The following is an 18,995-nucleotide window of genomic DNA, read 5'->3' on the forward strand; positions in this document are numbered from 1 at the left end:
AAAACAATCCTAAGTAAAAAGAACAAAGCCAGAGGCATTACATTACCCAACTTCAAACTACACTATAAGGCTACAGTAACCGAAACAGCATGGTACTGGTACAAAAACAGACAATAGACCCATGGAACAGAATGGAGAACCTGGAAATAAAGCCACACACCTACAGCTATCTGATCTTTGACAAAGTCAACAAAAATAAGCGATGGGGAATGGACTTCCTATTCAATAAATGGTGTTGGGATAGCTGGCTAACCATATGCAGAAGAATGAATCTGGACTGCTACCTTTTACCGTATACAAAAATTAACTCAAATTGGATTAAATATTTAAATATAAGACCTCAAACTATAAGAATCTTAGAAAATGCCATTCTGGACATCAGCCTTGGGAAAGAATTCATGGCTAAGTTCTCAAAAGCAATCGCAATGAAAACAAAAATTGAGAAGTGGGGCCTAATGAAACTCAAGAGCTTCTGCATGCAAGAGAAACTATCAAGGAAGTAAACAGACAACCTAAAGAATGGGAGCAAAATATTCACAAACTATATATCTGACAAAATTCTAATATCCGGAATGTATAAGGAACTTAAATCATCAAGCAAAAAAACAACCCCATTAAAAAGAAGGCAAAGGACATGAACAGACATTTCTCAAAGGAAGACATACAGGCTGCCAACAAACATATGAGTAAATGGTCATCATCATTAATCTTCAGAGAAATGCAGATCAAAACCACAATGAAATACCATCTCACTGCAGCCAGAATGGTTTTTATTAAAAAAATCAAAAAACACAGATGTTGGCAAGGCTGTGGATAAAAGGGAACACTCATACACTGTTGGTGGGAATGTAAATTAGTTCAACCACTGTGGAAAGCAGTCCGGAGATTTTTCAAAGAACTTAAAATAGAACTACCGTTCAACCCAGCAATCCCATTACGGGGTATATATCCAAAAGTAAACAAAGTGTTCTACCAAAAAGACACATGCACTTGCATGTTTATCACAGCACTATTTACAATAGCAAAGACACGACCAGGTGCGGTGGCTCACACCCGTAATCCCAGCAATTTGGAAGGCCGAAGCACGCGGATCACCTGAGGTCAGAAGTTCAAGTCCAGCCTGGCCAACATGGTGAAACCTCATCTCTACTAAAAATACAAAAATTAGCTGGGCGTGGTGATGCCTGACTGTAATCCCAGCTTCTTGGGAGGCCAAGGCAGGAGAACTGCTTGAACCCAGGAAGCAGAGGTTGCAGTGCGTCAAGATTGTGCCACTGTACTCCAGCCTGGGAGATAAAGCAAGATCCATCTCAAAAAACAAAAATATAGCAAAGACATGGCATCAACCTAAGTGTCCATCAATAGTGGGCTGGAAAAAGAAAACGTGGTACATATACACCATGGAATACTACACAGACATGAAAAATAATAAAATTATGTCCTTTGCAGCAACATGGATGTAGCTGGAGGTCATTATCCAAAGTGAATTAATGCAGGAACAAAAAAAAATATATTGAATGTTCTTACTTATAACAAGGAGCTAAACATTGGCTACTCATAAACATAAAGATGGCAGCAGCAGAATCTAGGAACTACTAGAGGGGGAAAGGGAGGGAGGGCGGAAGTTTGAAAAACTGCTGGGTACCATGGTCACTATCTAGGTGATGGGATCAATCATACTCCAAACCTCAGCATCATAAAATACACCCAAGTAACAAAACTACACATGTATCCCCTGAATCTGAAAAAAAAATGCATGCCTTCAACAAGGAGCTTTCTTTGCTTTGCAATAGAGCTCATTATTGGAAGGAAAATTAATGTATGTGAAATGTTTGCTGGGTATCAGAAATAACATAAGTTCCTAATACTCCAGCCTGTTCTCTTGCTCTTGCTTTGCAGTTGAGAAAAAAATTTTACCAGTAGCTTAATGAAAAATTTAAAATACTAGGGCATGCCAAAAATATCATCATTTTTTAATATTAGGCCAGTATGAGACTGCTGTCTATTTGGGAATTAGCAGTTTATCATCTCTGAGGAAATTAGTCATCCCAAAACACAATCAAATGTTGACATTTGACATGCCCAATAAACTACTAGGACCTTTCATCATCATGCTCCAATGAGGCCCACCAGTCAATAAGCCCTGCCCACATGTACATCTACACACTCATACACACACCCACCCTCACACACCCCCACCCCCACCCCCCCACACACACACTCACAAAGCTGACAGCCAGGTTTTTGATGCCTTGCCCTGAAATATAACCTAATCAACAAGGAAAGAATCACCAGACATTTGAGGAAATACTCTAACATGGAAGAAAATCCCAGAGAAAATCAGATTTCCACAGAAATAGGGGAAATATAGAGAGTACAAAACCAAACAAAAATACTAAAAAACTCATAATTAATGCCCCTAGAAATAGGAAAATGTATCTACATTTAAAAGTATTACTTAAAAGAATATATGAAGAACAAGAAAAATCTTCTTAGAAATTAAAAACTTTATAGCAGAAATGAAAAATTTAATAAAAGTTTGAAATATGAACTTAAAAGATCAAAAAGATAAACAGATGGAAAATAGTAAAGAAAGGGTTTTTAAACAATCAGACCCTTGCTCCAGGGGTTCAATATCAAGCTAATAGTGTTTTCACAAAGAGAAAACTTAGAGGACAACATTATTCAATCAGAATACAAGAAAATATCCTAAAACTGAAAGATACGAGATTTCCAATAAAATATGCTCAGCACAACAAATGAAAGATGACCCAAACTAAAACAGTTTACTGTATATAAGACCTTAAATGTCTAAATAGAGGAATAAAACCACATACAAAGACAGAATGAAAATAACATCAAATTTTTCAAGATTAGAACGTGCAGACAATAGAAGAATGCCTTTAAATGTCTTTTGATCACATGAATAGACTTATTGTAACATGGAATGCTCAAGATTAGTGCCAGGAAAGTATCTAATTCTGACTTCAACTTTTAAAATAATTAAAATCAATAAAATCAAAACAGGATAGTTACCAGAATAATAGTGCCATTACAACCACATTAAAAAGAAAAGCTTCCATCAAAATTTTACAGTGTGACAAATCCAGTAAAATATATTTTATTAAATATTGCATTCCACTCAATTTTGTAATATTCCATTTTTTGATGAAAATGTTATTCAGAAGAGAGGCTTCAGATAAAAAGAAAAATTGGAGTAGAAATACATACATTGAGATTTCCCAATTTTACCATTAAAAGTACCTTAGATGTCCTGCAATAATTGTTCATAGGTATCTTTAACAAATGAATAATTATTAATATATTTCACAGATAAGCCACTTGGTACTTTTTATTGACATAGAACTATATAAACTGTTAGTAAAACATTTAAATTGTTTTACTTTGAATCTCCTCACATTTTATAAGTTAATTTTCATTTCTTCTGCTTTAAAAGGCATGGCCAGGTTGTTTGTCCATAATAGGATCAACAAATGTTGAAGTGCACTATATTTGTATAATAACTAATTTATCCAATTTAATACGTGGGAAATTATACCTCTCTGTGTATTTAGATATGTTTATTTGAAACAAATATAATTAATTTTATGCATGTGTTAAGAATCAGCCTATTAAATGTATACCTTTTAAAAAATAAGCAGCACAGATAGCAGATACAGAACTCTTTACTGTCAGTACTCTTGACTACCAAGAAATGAAGCCACACTCTAGAAAAATGCAATGCAAGAAAAGATTCAAATTATTCCTTTGGGTAAAAATCATCCCCTTAATAATATTCATTTGTAATCTAAATTCACAGTATATCCCATCAGCCCAAGGTAATCTTCTAAAATGTCATTATACTTGCAGTATTATAATTTTTTTTCAGGCCAGTATTTATGGAGGTCACTGGGCTACGGCAACAAAACATTTTAACTTCAGGGAGAGTATAGCTTTGTAGCATTAGCTCCTTTGACAATTGTCTTTCTAAAAAGATTTTTACTTTAGATACCTCTGACGTATGTAGTTTTCTTCAGATCCAATGTATCCAAATGTTTTGTAAAAACCAACATTTTGTGGTAGACATTCAAGGGTAATCTTATAACAGTTCAGTTTCTGGCTTAGCAAAGTACAAGTTGATAACAATTTGCCAAGCTGTCTTCCTCTGCATTCATTATTAACAACATCTACTCTTTCTCTCTTAGCACAGGAAAGGATGAATTTATGTTCTATTATCAGAGTTGCCATGGCAACACTGTCACCGAGTCACATCTTCCACAACTGTAACATAATAAACCCCAGATTTCTTTGTATGCTCAAAACACTTTATACATTATCAAAGTTGACAATTCCAGTGGCAGTTCGCTGACCCACTACCTTAAAAAAAAAAACCCTAGGTTAGTTGTATTAGCCCATTTTCATACTGCTATGAAGAAACACCCGAGACTGGGTAATTTATAAAGAGAAAGAGTTTTAATGGACTCACAGCTCCATGTGGCTGGGGAGGCCTCACAATCACGGCAGAAGGTGAAGGAGGAACAAGGCACATCTTATGTGGCAACAGGCGAGAGAGCATGTGCAGGGGAACTGTCCTTTATAAAGCCATCAGATCTCATGGGACTTACTCACTATCATGGGAATAGTACAGGAAAAACCCACTCCCATGATTCAGTTACCTCCCACTGGCTCCCTACCATGACATGCAGGGATTATGGGAGCTACAACTCAAGATGAGATTTAGGTGGAGACACAGCCAAACCATATCATCAGTAGACAAAGAGGCCTTAAACCAAGCCTTCTGTGAGATGTGTTGGTGAAATAACTGGAGCATATATAGCTGTATTCTGATTCCAGTCCACTTCTTTAAGTAGACTTGGGTCAAACAGGAGTTTCGTGAGGTTTCATCTTTCCAGTAAGTCTGTTTGATAAACCTGAGGCAGGCCCACCATGGCCCCCAGGACACCAGGTCCCACTCTCACTTCCCAACCCCCAGCCCCTCCTCAGTGCCTTTAAAATTTTGAAGGAAGATTATTTCCAGCCAGAAGGCCCAGACAATCAATCAAACCAAACATATTGTCAATCAAGCACAAAGACTGTTAAAAGATACAGGTGACTGTTGTTATTTGTGGAAGTTATATTCTGTAAAGTCACAGCAAACACTGAGTTAGCAAATACTGAACCATTGCTCCTAGCGGAAATATAGGGCTAGATTCCTATGAGCCTCTGGTCACAACATTTTTGCCAACCAATCAATACATAAACTTGCTGTTTGTGTGTTTCTGTTTAAAGACTCCATGTATTTAATGTATGTTATATCAATATGTGATGTTGATTCATTAACATCGAACTCACAGCCAGCAACACAACTCATGCCTGAAGGAAGCTCATCTAAAGAAGCTCACATATTTTCTCTATAAGACACATCACAGCATTTCAGCACTATACTGGGGCTGCATTTTAGGCTGCAAAATCACCAAGAAAAGGCACAAAAATGTGAAAAATGAGGCACTAAATAGATCATAACATAGATGCTTATTTGCAGTATGAACTGAAACAAAGAGGCAGTGTCACCTCATTGGACCTCATCTAGGAACATGTAACTCAAAATGTTTACCCTCTATGCATGTTTCTGAATGATCATAAAAACCCTGCAAGTATTAATTAGGAGGTCAAAAACAAATTTTGCAAAGTTGCAAATATAGAATCCATGAATAATGAGAATCAACTGTATTTTCAGAAATATAATTATTCAGAAGCTATTTCTAAGAAATCTAAAGGTTGTTTCACCAAAATTATCGAACTAACAAAAAAAACTGGTGGGGGGTGGTCTAACACAAAAGAGAAGGAAGTCCCCAAGGTGGCTGGTGAAGAGAAGTACCCAGATGACAGCTTTGTAGCAGACCCAGAGAGAACCAGTCTGGGTTGCAGCAGGACAATGGAATGCTCCAGGAAGAATGAAAACAGTAGACCATTATAAGTGCCAAGTAAACAATGATTGTACAAGAAGGAAATATAATCATTGCACAGTATGTTCCTCAGCTGTAAATAATATTTATGTGGTCATATCAATATAAACTTTGAATATTGACCTAACCAAACAAAAAAGAATTAATGAGGAAAAGAAATGGAAGTTCGCAAACAAATTCTTCAGTACAGGTAAACAGCAATATTTTGAGGGCTCAAAGAGGACTCACTTTTAAGTATAAGGTTTTTTTCTGGAAACTAAAGAATATTAGATAAAATGTTTTCTTAATAATATTCAGAAGGAAAGTACCTGTAAGAAACATTTATAGATTATAATAAAAAGAGATTAATTTGGAAAATATCAGTTAACTCTTTAAGACACCAGATTCAATACAATGCCCCATTTGAAGCAGTAAAGATTTGATATTACAGAGGAAAACAAGGTCAATAAATGATATTGAGGAAAATTAGCAAATATTCCATGAGAAAAATAGAGGAAAAGTAAAGTGGCAAAAATGAGAACAAAAGAAAAAAATGGGATGAAACACCGTTGAGTTTAATCTGTAAATAATAGCCATTGCCAAAGATGACAATTTTATAGAACATGAGTCAATAATAAAAAGTAAAATATATAATTCATTGATTTTTCTAAGTGAGGCATTTAGAATTTGAAATGTAAAGAAATCTATAGGAATCCATAAATTTAAAGAGACTAACTTTAAGACAAAAGATAAAATCGAGCTCAGTTTTCTCTGTGATGTGCTACTGTGAAGATAATCGTGGAGAATTTTTTGCGGGAAAGGATTGTAACACAAGAACTCTGTGTTCAGCTATGTCATTTTTTATGTGTGAAGATGCCAGAAAGACATCAACAGAAAATTATGGTGTATCATGTACCAATCCCAGATAAAATTCTAGAAAGGTAGTCACTCACCTGGTTTTGTCTATCCTGAACACCAGCATCTTAAGGATCAACCTGTTTTACAAACATATGTTTAACAAATATTTAGTCATGTTCTTTAACTGGGAACTTTAATGGAAGGGATAAAGTGATTCATTGAAAATGACTATGTAGAAAAATAATCAGGGAGGGGGAAAATTTGACATTTAAAAAATTCAGCTGGTAAAATAGTGATGAGATTTTTAAAAAATTTTGAATAATAGTAATAGGAGGGAGACTATCTCTCCTACAAATTCATGATTTAGGGATAAAAATTGACATTAATCAGTGGGGAAAAAAATAGAAATCATAACAATAAGTCATATTCACACAAAAAGGTCATAATTGACAAAGAGTGCAAATCAGTTCTTTTTTGCTTCTATAATATTTGTATGAAATACTCATTTTAGATAGTATGTGTCCAGTGCAGTATGAGCTTGTAACAAAAAGACAATAGAGGACATGTATAAATAGCTAGGTATTTTGGGAAAATGGGCAATGCAGAAAATCAAGTGCATGTGCCTAGAGGAATGACAATGTTTAGTATAAAAAGATTTGCTAAAATCTTCAATATTTTAAAATAATAATGGTGATAAAAAGCTGTCCTCTCATTTTAATTTGAATACTTTTACTGTTTTATGCTGAATTAATATTTCCCACTTGTTTTTGCTACAGTCTATTGTGTTTAAGTAGTTTTCTTATTACTATTTTACTTTGAATATATTATAAGAAATGCCTCTTAAATTTTATCAAATGCCTCTTTAGTATTTACAGATAACATCTGTAATCTCTTTTAATTTGTTTTTGTTCCAGATTATGTTGATAGATTTTCAGACCTGAAACGGATATTAATGACCTCTTTCTGGTTTACTTTGGCTTATAGGTTGCTCTTTTTCTAATGAGATTATGTCTGAGTTCTTTTCTTTTTCATCTTTTTTCTTTAAGAATGAAGGCATCTAAAGCTGTAGATTTTTCTGAGTCAAGTATTCACTGTGTCTCACGGGTTTTGGAAAAAGCATTCTTTTTATTTTCTTTCTAGAGAATATGAAGTGCAACTTTTCTTTTTTGACTTGGCATCAGTTTGGTTGGGGAGAGTCAAAGAAACTGAACTAATACTAAGGGAAAGTGAGCCAGATTTAGGGTACCAGCTCTTGAAAATCTGTAGGTGGATATCTAAATGTTACATTTTAACAATGTAACTTAATTTTAATGAAATTATGAAACTTTAACTTGAAAAATATCCCAGAACAATATAATGCTATAATGCATTAATTCTCTTCTCTAAAAAGAATCCCCAACAAATAGTTTTCAGGCTCTTGTGGCATATGTATCTGTGTGTTATATTACAACATACAATGTTGTGTCATGGTATTTTCCATTTTACGATTCTATTATTTTTTAAAACATACTAGAAGCTCGAGGTATTTGGTATTCATTATCTTATTTCTTTGTTAAATTTAGCAGTAACATTCTTCCTTATAATTACTACCCTTTAATACTTATTCTGCCTTCTGGAGCCACAATGAAGAAATTCAATTCCTCTTCCACTCAACAGTCTTTCAAATATTTAAAGTTAGGCACCTTTCTTCCCAAAAGCTGTCTTCTCTAGCCCAAACATCCTTATTTAATTCAATTATTTTTTATATAGGGTCATTGTCTTGAGACTTTTTGCCATCCTAATTTCCTTCATCTATATGGATCCTAGTTGGTCAAAATTATTCTAAAAGTGCACTGACACATACTAAACTAAATATTTCCAGTGATGGCTCAAAGTGAAAGTCCAATGGAATTATTATGCTTTTTTTATAGACACTAAAAATCATTTAATGCCAATTAAGATTTCATTATCTGGCCGGGTGCGGTGGCTCACGCCTGTAATCCCAGCACTTTGGGAGGCCGAGGCGGGTAGATCATTTGAGGTCAGGAGTTCGAGACCAGCCTCACCAACATGATGAAACCCTGTCTCTATTAAAAATACAAAAATTAGCCAAGTGTAGTGGCACACACCTGTAGTCCCAGCTACTCGGGAGGCTGAGGCAGGAGAATCGCTTGAACCCAGGAGGCGTAGGTTGCAGTGAGCTTCATTATCTTTCTGGCTTAATATAGAGATTGCAATTGACAAAAACACCCAAGTATTTCTTACAGCAATATCTGGGAAGCCATAGACAAGGCAGTCTATGCTATGAACTTTGATTATATTGATGCCTTGGTTCTCTCATATATAAAGTCAAGATAATATTAATACTAACTCATAGAATTTTGAAGACAATGAAATTATTTGATATATGTAAAGCATTTAGAATAGTGGCTGATAAATGCTAAGCCTTCAGTAAATGTTAACTTAACATTATTATATTATTATCATCTGTTTTGACATCATTCTCCAACATTTTTAAAAGCTAGTCTCCACCATAAAGAGCTTGTGTAGTTGATACACTTGCCCTTGAAGGAAAACTTTGAAAAAATCATTTTAATTCAATATGTTAAATCATAAAAATATCAACTGCATGAACTATGAAAAACATTTACTTGTAAATGGACAAGCGTACCCTTCAACTACGTGTCACATATGGTTATTCTCAACAAACATGGAATACAAAAACACAAAACATGCAAACTACAACCCAGCCTAAACTGGGTTGTGTCAGTCAGGATCTGCAAAAGAATATTGGAATAGAAAGTGCTTGGAACAGCTACTACCTCTGTGGCTGAGGGAGAGTACTCAAGGGAAAAATGAAGTTGAAGAGAGCCTCTCTCCCCAGGGTTGAGATGCAAATCTCACTGGAGAAAATGTGTTTGCAGCTGACTGGAGGTCAGAGAAGTCTATGAGGATGTTAGTGGACTGGGGGTGATGAGGAGGAAACCTCTGCTGAGATGCCCATGGTTATCACTGGGCCTCTGACAAGCTGCTGGTAGCTGTGCCAGAGAATTAAGAAGAAAAGCACCTGGAAAAAGAAGCTCCCTCTTCTTCTATGCCTTGCAGTTTTCCTCCAGCACCCTGTACTGCCAAACTTTAACACTGTGTCAGCAGGCAAAGAAGAAATGTTTATAGAGTCCAGCTCCATTATTACAAAGCAAGCTCAAAAAAAGGGTAGATTTAGAGCTGACCAGCAATAAATTGATAGATGGAAGAAAGATCTAACCCAATATAGCAATTGTAATGCTCTAAACATTCTAATATTAATATTCAGGTGTTTGAAAATTCTAATGAAAACACTTTACTTTTCTACAGAAAGTAAATACTATAGCAGAAAGTTCCACAGATGTGTAATATTCGATTTAAAAAAATATCTTTGGGTGACTAAAACACCTTGCCTTTTCAGAGCTTATGGTCTAATGAGATAGACTCATAAACAGTCAAATACAATATAATATGTTTAGATAGAAGTGTGCTTAAGAAGCTGTAAGAATGAGACCTGAACATTAATGACTACAATGAACAGTTAAAACAAAGAGATGGATCATACTCTACAGGTTTTTGACATGAGCCGTCCTGGAATATTTTACCCTGAAAACTTCAGTGTCAAGAAATTCAGATAAATTAGATTAAGTTCAAAGAAGAGAGACGGTGATGATTAATGGAAGGGAAAGACTGGCTTGTGAGGGGAAAGGCTAACAAAAATAAATCTATGCAAATTAGCTAAGTGACAAGAGAAGCAGAGAGCTGACAAGCATGAGTTGGATGTAAATTCAAAAAAGCTATAATCAAAGAATAGCACAGAAAGTGGAATTTAGTCTAATTCGACAAACTTTATAATGGGGGAAGATGTGGAGCTTGAGTTAGGCCTTTAAGAATGAACATATTGGCCAGGCATGGTGGCTCACGCCTGTAATCCCAGCACTTTGGCAGGCCGAGGCGGGCGGATCACCTGAGGTCAGGAGTTCGAGACCAGCCTCAACATGGAGAAACTCTGTCTCTACTAAAAAAAAAATACAAAATTAGCTGGGCATAGTGGTGCATGCCTGTAATCCCAACTACTCGGGAGGCTAAGGCAGGAGAATTGCTCGAACCTGGGAGGTGGAGGATGCGATGAGCCGAGATCGTGCCATTGCACTCCAGCCTGGGCAACAAGAGCAAAACTCCGTCTCAAAAAAAAAAAAGAATGGACATATTTCCAGCAGAAAGAATATACCACATATGTTGATGGATGGAGAGTATAACAGTAAACTTTTTGTTGAGCCATCGGTTGAGCTAATGCAAAAGATTGTGTCAAGATACAAGAATGTCTCTGCCTGACAGCAAGGAGATTTTATTTATTTTTTTGTACCAGAGTAGAGCCAGACAGAGCATAGGTGCTGAGAAATGCTGACGGATAAAGAGTAATAGAATGAATAGTGAAAGAATGTCAGAGAAAGGAGCTACATTTTGGAGAGTCCTGAATGTTGAAGAGATCTGTATGTTACCTTATAAGCCATGGGAACTAATTGAAGGGTTTTATGCTGTTGCTGTTATTTTTATTTAAGGATGGTTCCTAACAGACACAGTAGAGAGAAAAGTAACAACATACCCCATTCAAAGTGATAATTCCAAAATCAGAAACCCTGTGTTACTAGCCAAAAGAAAGAAAAATAATAGGTTTTTTTCTTCCTATTTTTCTCATTTCCAAAATCTACTCTTCATACATTCTGTCACTGGTCTATCAATTAAAGTAATCATCCTTTAAATGTGTGAGACAGTAAACTTGACTCACAGCAAGCAAAGAATGAGAACTTTCTTAAGTTAGGTGGATTATTTTAATCTTTAGAACTTCTTAGCCATTTTCTCTTCCTCGGGTGACAGGTCCTGATTCACCAGTAGTGAGGAACTCTATGAAGATACCATAATTATTTAGGTCTCATTAGGTTTCTCCCCCATTACAAAGGTCCTTGAAAATAAATTGAATATTTAATCAATGAAATTTAGACTAAGTAGCTTATTTCACTGTTTTTGAATTTTGTATATATGTGTGCATATGTATTGGTGACATACACCAAAGTAAATGTACAAATTTATATGTATTCCCTAAAGTGAAATGAACAGATTTTTGTTCAAAATATTATATTGGCAAAGTTTGTAAATTTGTTTAACTTTAGATACTCTGAAAGCTAGAAACCTACACCAACTTTTTTTGATGAACTAGAAGCAGGATCCTGTAGATATATCTAAGGATACTTCTGATTTCACCTTATCCACGGGGAAGTATGCTCTGGAAATTCAGCCAGTTAGCTGAATTATATCCTGCATTATTTTTACATTATATCTTCTGCATTCATAACTTCTAGAACTAACCATGGGTATTCTGAAGAATAGCTGTGCCAAAGAGAGAGAATAATCTCCATAAAACATATTGTCCATACTTGTTCCACATTTTTCCACCACCAGATTTCTTGATCATCTAGAAAGACCTACCCTTTGAACATCCACTTGTCAAATCCCTACTCTTTGCAAGGTCCAGTTCAAATGCCAGCTCTTTCATGAAGCCATGTTTGATCCCTGTGTCTCACTCACCACATCCTATTTCCCCTGCTTATAAGCTCTCATAGAAGTTCTTATTTCAGATTGACAGTTATCAAATTCTGCCTCAACTTACGGTTATCTGTGTATTTGTCTAATCTATACTTAGATTGAAATTCCTTGAGGTTAGAAGTCATGTTTAACTGATAATGTTATTCACAACTCCTAGTATTGCACCTGACTTACAAATAAGAACTAAATAATTGATTATTCAATTTAATATAGGAAGCCAGTTATAGCAATTGAGAAGGCTCTAGTAGTAGTTATTATTGGCAAGATGTTTGCTAAGAACACATTAAAATGTTTCCTACTTGTGCTAGGGAATTTATTAATATTCTTAAGATTATATTTTAATGAAGTTCGGTGAGGGAAAATAAAGAAATACTTTGGGTATTAGCCTACTCATATGAAACTGGCTTTATTAATTCAAAAGGATTGGATAAAATTGATTACATATATTGTAAAACCCAATGAGTTGTGATTCTTCTATAAATGAAAAAGTTTAAATGAAATTTCAGGAAAGTTACTTGGTCCTCATTTAATCTTCAGGAATAAAAGAAACAGTGTGGATGTATGGCTCTAAGCAATTACTTTAGCAATTCTGATTCCCCATTACATCTTGAGAGAATGTTAATGTGAATGATTAAGGACACACTGAGAAGTAGGATAAAATTAGTAAAGGTGTGCTGGATTTTAAAATAAACAGTATGAAATATTTGTTTGCACAAAACATTCAAAACCATCATTTCATTTTTCTAGAAGGTCAAATACCTGCCATAAGCCAATGGTTATGCTTCCCAGCAATAGAAACCTCAACATTTCCTTGGTTGAGTTTCATCCTAGACAGTGCCCTAAACTTCTAATTTATTATCATTTTTTTTTCAGTTACCTAAGAACCAAATTGTCATACTAAACTATTAAAGTGAGAGTGGCAAAAGTTCTCTTAAAAGCCAAAATAGATCATCCCATAAGGATCACAGTACCACTCTCGGTTTATGAGGGAGAAAAGGGGTGTGGGGCAGGGATTTTTCTTAACTGAAAAACCAACTCTTCTTAGCAATACAGTTCTAGGATATATATAATTCCTTAAAAAACTGAATATGCCTCCTCACAATGCCATCTTTTGGTGGGTGATTTCAAATAGAGGTTCACTCAGAAAGAAAAAGGGGATTTTTATGAAAGAGATAGAATCTGGAAAGAGAGAAAAGGATCCCCTCACCCACAAAAAAGGACTGAGAAGGGTGGCAGGAACACTGGGGAAACAAGAGCTAGCGTGAATCAGACTTGCCCTGGTGTGATCTTTGAATCTCTTTGAATCTCTTTCTCTTTCTTGGAAATCCAGCTTGATTTTATAGCTTATGACCTGAGCCAACTACTGCCATGACATTTCTGCTAAAAGCCCAAACCATTAAGACAAAAGCAGTCTTGACATGATTACCAAGACAGGTCTGTTTGTGCATTTCATTTTATTTTTAACTTTGACAGATAAAATTTAGTTTATGATGGCAGGCAGTGGAACTTGAGAATCAAACAATTCAAAATACTTAGCTATAACTTGTTCTTGTAAATACATCTTAGCAGTCAGGATTGAACAAAAAATAAGCAGGTTGGACAAGATAATTTAAGCAACAACGGAGAAAAATAAAAATGAATTTTCTTTTCTTGTGTACTTTTAAATTTCCAGAAGGCTTTTAAATTATCAAAGTATTTACTGAAGGTATAAGACACATAAGTGGAAATCATTACTGTCATCTATATTAATAACGCCTTTATAATTGATGAGTGTGTCATATTTTCTTCTTGCAATTAAACTCTGCTGTCTGAGATTACAGCATAAAAAAGAGTCTCCGAAAAAAATTATAAAAAAATTTGGGGGGCGGTGTGGAGCCAAGCTGGCCAAATAGGAACAGCTCCAGTCTACAGCTCCCAGCGTGAGCGACGCAGAAGATGGGTGATTTCTGCATTTCCAACTGAGGTACCAGGTTCATCTCACTGGGGAGTGTCGGAAAGTGGGTGCAGGACAGTGGGTGCAGTGCACTGAGCATGAGCCGAAGCAGGGTGAGGCATCACCTCACCTGGGAAGTGCAAGGGGTCAGGGAGTTCCCTTTCCTAGTCAAAGAAAGGGGTGACAGATGGCACCTGGAAAATCGGGTCACTCCTACCCTAATACTGTGCTTTTCCAATGGTCTTAGCAAACGGCACACCAGGAGATTATATCCTGCACCTGGCTCAGAGGGTCCTATGCCCACGGAGACTCGCTCGTTGCTAGCACAGCAGTCTGAGATCAAACTGCAAGGGGGCAACAAAGCTGGGGGAGGGGTGCCCGCCATTGCCCAGGCTTCAGTAGGTAAAGCGGCCAGGAAGCTCAAACTGGGTGGAGCCCACCACAGCTCAAGGAGGCCTGCCTGCCTCTGTAGACTCCACCTCTGGGAGCAGGGCACAGCCAAACAAAAGGCAGCAGAATCCTCTGCAGACTTAAATGCCCCTGTCTGACAGATTTGAAGAGAGTAGTGGTTCTCGAACACGCAGCTGGACATCTGAGAACAGACTGACTCCTCAAGTGGGTCCCTGACCCCCAAGTAGCCTAACTGGGAGGCACCCCCAAGTAGGGGCAGACTGACACCTCACATGGCTGGGTACTCCTCTGAGACAAAACTTCCAAGGAACAATCAGGCAGCAACATTTGCTGCTCACCAATATCTGCTGTTCTGCAGCCACCACTGCTGATATCCAGGCAAACAGGGTCTGGAGTGGACCTCCAGCAAACTCCAACAGACCTGCAGCTGAGGGTCCTGACTGTTAGAAGGAAAAGTAACAAACAGAAAAGACATCCACACCAAAACCCCATCTGTACATCACCATCATCAAAGACCAAAGGTAGATAAAACAACAAAGATGGGGAAAAAACAGAGCAGAAAAACCGGAAACTCTAAAAATCAGAGCGCCTCTTCTCCTCCAAGGGAACGCAGCTCCTCACCAGCAACGGAACAAAGCAGATGGAGAATGACTTTGACAAGTTGAGAGAAGGCTTCAGACGATCAAACTACTCTGAGCTACAGGAGGAAATTCAAATCAATGGCAAAGAAGTTAAAAAATTTGAAAAAAATTAGACTAATGTATAACTAGAATAACCAATGCAGAGAAGTGCTTAAAGGAGCTGATGGAGCTGAAAGTCAAGGCTCTAGAACTACGTGAAGAGTGCAGAAGCCTCAGGAACTGATGCGATCAACTGAAAGAAAGGGTATCAGTGATGGAAGATCAAATGAATGAAATGAAGCGAAAAGAGAAGTTTAGAGAAAAAAGAAAAAACATACAAAGCCTCCAAGTAATAAGGGACTATGTGAAAAGACCAAATCTACACCTGATTGGTGTCCCTGAAAGTGACTGGGAGAATGGAATCAAGTTGGAAAATACTCTGCAGGGTATTATCCAGGAGAACTTCCCCAATCTAGCAAGGCAGACCAACATTCAAATTCAAGAAATACAGAGAATGCCACAAAGATGCTCCTCGAGAAGAGCAACTCCAAGACACATAATTGTCAGATTCACCAAAGTTGAAATGAAGGAAAACATGTTAAGGGCAGCCAGAGAGAAAGGTCGGGTTACCCACAAAGGGAAGCCCATCAGACTAACAGCTGATCTCTCGGCAGAAACTCTACAAGCCAGAAGAGAGTGGGGGCCGAGATTCAACATTCTTAAAGAAAAGAATTTTCAACCCAGAATTTCATATCCAGCCAAACTAAGCTTCATAAGTGAAGGAGAAATAAAATACTTTACAGACAAGAAAACGCTGAGTGATTTTGTCACCACCAGGCCTGCCCTTAAAGAGCTCCTGAAGGAAGCACTAAACATGCAAAGGAACAACCAGTACCAGCCACTGCAAAAACATGCCAAATTGTAAAGACCATTGAGGATAGGAAGAAACTGCATCAACTAACGAGCAAAATAAACAGCTAACATCATAATGACAGGATCAAATTCACACATAACAATATTAACCTGAAATGTAAATGGGCTAAATGCTCCAATTAAAAGACACAGACTGGCAAATTGGATAAACAGTCAAGACCCATCAGTGTGCTGTATTCAGGAAACACATCTCACATGCAGAGACACACATAGGCTCAAAATAAAGAGATGGAGGAAGATCTACCAAGCAAATGGAAAACAAAAGAAAGGCAGGGGTTGCAATCCCAGTCTCTTATAAAACAGACTTTAAACCAACAAAGATCAAAAGAGACAAAGAAGGCCATTACATAGTGGTAAAGGGATCAATTCAACAAGAACTAACTATCCTAAATACATATGCACCCAACACAGGAGCACCCAGATTCATAAAGCAAGTCCTTAGATACCTACAAAGAGACTTAGACTCCCACACAATAATAATGGGAGACTTTAACATCCCACTGTCAACATTAGACAGATCAACGAGACAGAAAGTTAACAAGGATATCCAGGAACTGAACTCAGCTCTGCACCAAGCAGATCTAATAGACATCTACAGAACTCTCCACCCCACATCAACAGAATATACATTCTTCTCAGCACCACACCACCCTTATTCCAAAATTGACCACACAGTTGGAAGTAAAACACTCCTCAGCAGATGTAAAAGAACAGAAATTATAACAAACGGTCTCTCAGACCACAATGCAATCAAACTAGAACTCAGGATTAAGAAACTCACTCAAAACCACTCAACTACATGGAAACTGAACAACCTGAATGACTACTGGGTACATAATAAAATGAAGGCAGAAATAAAGACGTTCTTTGAAACCAACAATGACAAAGACAAAACATACCAGACATACTAGCACAAGATAGGGATGCCCTCTCTCACCACTCCTATTCAACATAGTGTTGGAAGTTCTGGCCAGGGCAATCAGGTAGAAGGAAATAAAGGGTATTCAATTAGGAAAAGAGGAAGTCAAATTGTCCCTGTTTGCAGATGACATGATTGTATATGTAGAAAACCCCATTGTCTCAGCCCAAAATTTCCTTAAGCTGATAGGAAACTTCAGCAAAGTCTCAGCATACAAAATCAATGTGCAAAAATCACAAGCATTCTTATACACCAATAGCAGACAAACAGAGAGCCAAATCATGAGTGAACTCCAACTCACAATTGCTTCAAAGAGCATAAAATACCTATGAATCCAACTTACAAGGGATGTGAAGGACCTCTTCAAGGAGAACTACAAACCACTGCTCAATGAAATAAAAGAGGATACAAACAAATGGAAGAACATTCCATGCTCATGGGTAGGAAGAATCAATATCGTGAAAATGGCCATACTGCCCAAGGTAATTTATAGATTCAATGCCATCCCCATCAAGCTACCAATGACTTTCCTCACAGAATTGGAAAAAACTACTTTAAAGTTCACATGGAACCAAAAAAGAGGCTGCATTGCCAAGTCAATCCTAAGCCAAAAGAACAAGCTGGAGGCATCATGCTACCTGACTTCAAACTATACTACAAGACTACAGTAAACAAAACAGCATGGTACTGGTACCAAAACAGAGATATAGACGAATGGAACAGAACAGAGCCCTCAGAAATAATGCCACATATCTACAACCATCTGACCTTTACAAACCTGACAAAAACAAGCAATGGGGAAAGGATTCCCTATTTAATAAATGTTGCTGGGAAAACTGGCTAGCCATATGTAGAAAGCTGAAACTGGATCCCTTCCTTACACCTTATACAAAAATTAGTTCAAGATGGATTAAAGACTTACATGTTAGACCTAAAACCGTAAAAACCCTAGGAGAAAACCTAGGCAATACCATTCAGGACATAGGCATGGACAAGGACTTCATGTCTAAAACACCAAAAGCAATGGCAACAAAAGCCAAAATTGACAAATGGGATCTAATTAAACTAAAGAGCTTCTGCACAGCAAAAGAAACTACCATCAGAGTGAACAGGCCAGCTACAGAATGGGAGAAAATTTTTGCAATCTACTCATCTGACAAAGGGCTAATATCCAGAATCTACAATGAACTCAAACAAATTTACAAAAAAAAACAACCCCATCAAAAAGTGGGCAAAGGATATGAACAGACACTTCTCAAAAGAAGACATTTATGCAGCCAAAAGACAATGAAAAAATGTTCATCATCACTGGCCATCAGAGAAATGCAAATCAAAACCACAATGAGATACCATCTCACACCAGTTAGAATGGCCATCATTAAAAAGTCAGGAAACAACAGGTGCTGGAGAGGATGTGGAGAAACAGGAACACTTTTACAGTTAGTGGGACTGTAAACTAATTCCACCATTGTGGAAGTCAGTGTGGCGATTCCTCAGGGATCTAGAACTAGAAATACCATTTGACCCAGCCATCCCATTACTGGGTATATACCCAAAGGTTTATAAATCATGCTGCTATAAAGACACATGCACACGTATGTTTATTGTGGCACTATTCACAATAGCAAAGACTTGGAACCAAGCCAAATGTCCAACAATGATAGACTGGATTAAGAAAATGTGGCACATATACACCATGGAATACTATGCAGCCATAAAAAAGGATGAGTTCATGTCCTTTGTAGGGACATGGATGAAGCTGGAAACCA

At 37.0% G+C, this 18,995-nt stretch overlaps 1 protein-coding gene and 1 pseudogene across 25 annotated transcripts in view; one reads left to right on the plus strand and one right to left on the minus strand.

The window, feature by feature from the left end:
• The window catches only part of RALYL (RALY RNA binding protein like), a 728,119-nt gene that overhangs the window by 626,682 nt on the left and 82,442 nt on the right, over positions 1-18,995 (plus strand). The window lies entirely within an intron of this gene.
• Positions 3,936-7,169, minus strand: LOC129486559 (glucosamine 6-phosphate N-acetyltransferase-like; annotated as a pseudogene).

The sequence above is a fragment of the Symphalangus syndactylus genome, chromosome 7 (genome assembly GCF_028878055.3).
Source record: "Symphalangus syndactylus isolate Jambi chromosome 7, NHGRI_mSymSyn1-v2.1_pri, whole genome shotgun sequence".
In the NCBI taxonomy this organism is placed as follows: Eukaryota; Metazoa; Chordata; class Mammalia; order Primates; family Hylobatidae; genus Symphalangus; species Symphalangus syndactylus.